Here is a 3,613-nt window from a genome sequence, read left to right on the forward strand (position 1 = left end):
CGAAAACAATGGCTGAAAAAACTCCCATAGACTTAACATTGAGTCAAAATCTGTGAGATCATATCTTTGGATTGGAAGGTCATAGAGACTTGGGGCTGGGCTCTTTTGATTCGGCCAGCCAATAAGTAGTGACACAGCAACTTCATAGCCACGCCCTAGCAACCAATTACAGCACCCTAGCAACCGAGTAGCGAATTTTTCCACTGCAAGCACCATTCACATTTTCTTCAGGAAATGTACATTCTAGTATTGTAATTACTATTCACCTGAACAAAACTTTGGCGCGTAACTCGTCCCGCACCGTTTGTCGCAGACCCACGAATGAGGTGTCAAATCGACCGGCTTATTGAGGAGAGGTGTGCTATGACTTTTCTAAGCGATTGGGTGTACGATGTTCGCACAGCGTACGAAAAAACGGCTGAAAAAACTCCCATAGACTTAACATGGGGGCCAAATCTGTGAGATCATATCTTTGGTTTACATGGTCATAGAGACTTGGGGCTGGGCTCTTTTGGCTCGGCCTATCAAGCCGCCAATAAGTAGTGACTTTATGGCCACGCCCTAGCAACCAATTACAGCAACCGGTGCCGAATTTTGCCACTGCAAGCACCATTCACATTTTCTTCAGGAAATGTACATTCTAGTATTGTAATTACTATTCACCTGAACAAAACTTTGGCGTGTAACTCGTCCCGCACCGTTTTTCATAGACCCATGAATGAGGTGTCAAATCGACCGGCTTATTGAGGAGAGGTGTGCTATGACTTTTCTAAGTGATCGGGTGTACGATGTTCGCGCAGCATACGAAAAAATTGGCTGAAAAAACTCCCATAGACTTAACATTGGGTCAAAATCTGTGAGATCATATCTTTGGATCAGAAGGTCATAGAGACTTGGAGCTGTGCTCTTTTGATTCGGCCAGCCAATAAGTAGTGACACAGCAACTTCATAGCCACGCCCTAGCAACCAATTACAGCACCCTAGCAACCGGTGCCGAATTTTGCCACTGCAAGCACCATTCACATTTTCTTCAGGAAATGTACATTCTAGTTATTATTATTATTATTCCACACAAAATTTTGGCGCGCTACTCCTCCCGCAGCTTTTGTCCTAGACCCATGAATGAGGTGTCAAATCGACCGGCTTATTGAGGAGAGGTGTGCTATGACTTTTATAAGCGATCGGGTGTACGATGTTCGTCCGACGGGCGAAAAATCGGGCGAAAAATCCCATAGACTTAACATTGGGACGAACTTTGACAAGTCATAACTCTGGATCACAATGTCATAGAGACAAGGGGGTGGGCTCATTTTACTCAGGCAACCAATCAGTCTATCAAGATAATTTTAAAGCTATCAAGCCACGCCCTAGCAACCATAGAGAGTACCTTAGCAACAAGTTCCATAGACTTCCATTGAAAAAGATCAAAGGAATATCTTTGGATAGGAGTGTCATAGAAACATGAGGGTGGGCTCATTTGACTCGGGGCAGCAAACGGCCAATCACGAATCACCTTCAAGATATCATAGCCACGCCCTAGCAACTATTTAGAGCACCCTAGCAACTCAAAGCATAGAGGGGATATCTTCAAATCTGAACATCATAGAGGAATGGGGGTTGGTTTATATCATTCATACTGGCAAGCAGCCTTTGGTTTATCATTACTGGCAGCTGCCAAGCCACTCCCTAGCAACCAAACAGAGTACCCTAGCAACCGTTTTGCAAGATCTATATCTCTGCATCAGAACATCGTAGAGACATGGGTGTTGGTTTATATTGTCAAGCAGCCTTTGGAGTATCATCATTGGTAGCTACCAAGCCACTCCCTAGCAACCAAACAGAGTACCCTAGCAACCGTTTTGAAACACCTATATTTCTGCATCAGAACATTATAGAGACATGGCGGTTGGCTCTTTTGACTCATGCTAGCAAACTGGACTTCCACCATGCTACACATGCTAGCAGTGAATAGCTACATGCTAATAGTGATTAGCTTAAGGTTTAAACATGACACAAACTAGTAAAAATGTGTTAGAATAATGCTAGTGGCATGTTAATTGTGTTAGCATGATGCTAGTAGCATGCTAATCATGTTAGCATAATGTTAGCAAACATGCTAATCATGTTAGCATCTTGTTAAATACATGCTAACAACATGGTAATCATGCTAGCATTATGCTAATGATGTTAGCATGTTGCTAACATTATGCTAACATGATTAGCATCTTGTTAAAATCATGCTAACAACATGGTAATCATGCTAGCATTATGCTAATCATGTTAGCATGTTTGCTAGCATTATGCTAACATGATTAGCATCTTGTTTAAAACATGCTAGCAGCATGCTAAGGGTGTTAGCATCATGCTAGCAAAATGCTAATCATGTTAGCATGTTGCTAGCATTATGCTAACATGATTAGCATCTTGTTAAAATCATGGTAGCAACATGGTAATCATGCTAGCATCATGCTAGCATTATGCTAATCATGTTAGCATGTTTTGCTAGCATTATGCTAACATGATTAGAATCTTGCTAAAAACATGCTGGCATCATGCTATGGGTGTTAGCATCATGCTAGCAAAATGCTAATCTGTTAGCATCTTGCTAAAAACATCCTAGCAGGACGGTAATTATGTTAGCATCATGCTAATCAAGAGTGCTGAGTTTTGCCACTGCAAGCACCATTCACATTTTCTTCAGGAAATGTACATTCTAGTATTGTAATTACTATTCACCTGAACAAAACTTTGGCGCGTAACTCGTCCCGCACCGTTTGTCGTAGACCCATAAATGAGGTGTCAAACGACCGGCTTATTGAGGAGAGGTGTGCTATGACTTTTCTAAGCGATCGGGTGTACGATATTCGCACAGCGTATGAAAAAAAAGCCTGAAAAAACTCCCATAGACTTAACATTGGGTCAAAATCTGTGAGATCATATCTTTGGATCAGAAGGTCGTAGAGACTTGGGGCTGGGCTCTTTTGATTCGCCAGCCAATAAGTAGTGACACAGCAACTTCATAGCCACGCCCTAGCAACCAATTACAGCATCCTAGCAACCGGTGCCGAATTTTGCCACTGCAAGCACCATTCACATTTTCTTCAGGAAATGTACATTCTAGTATTGTAATTACTATTCACCTGAACAAAACTTTGGCGCGTAACTCGTCTCGCAGTTTTTGACGTAGATCCACGAATGAGGTGTCAAATCGACCGGCTTATTGAGGAGAGGTGTGCTATGACTTTTCTAAGCAATCAGGTGTACGATGTTCGCACAGCGTACGAAAAAATGGCTGAAAAAACTCCCATAGACTTAACATGGGGGCCAAATCTGTGAGATCATATCTTTGGTTTATAAGGTCATAGAGACCTGGTGCTGGGCTCTTTTGACTCGGCCTATCAAGCCGCCAATAAGTAGTGACTTCATGGCCACGCCCTATCAACCAATTACAGCACCCTAGCAACCGAGTGCCGAATTTTGCCGCTGCAAGCACCATTCACATTTTCTTCAGGAAATGTACATTCTAGTTAATGGTGCTTGCCAAAGGCAAAGCTCCATTCTTATTCTTCTGCATACTTATTATTCTTCTTCTTCTTCTTCTGGACACAATTTC

This window comes from Chanodichthys erythropterus, chromosome 16 (genome assembly GCF_024489055.1).
Source record: "Chanodichthys erythropterus isolate Z2021 chromosome 16, ASM2448905v1, whole genome shotgun sequence".
Lineage (NCBI taxonomy): Eukaryota > Metazoa > Chordata > Actinopteri > Cypriniformes > Xenocyprididae > Chanodichthys > Chanodichthys erythropterus.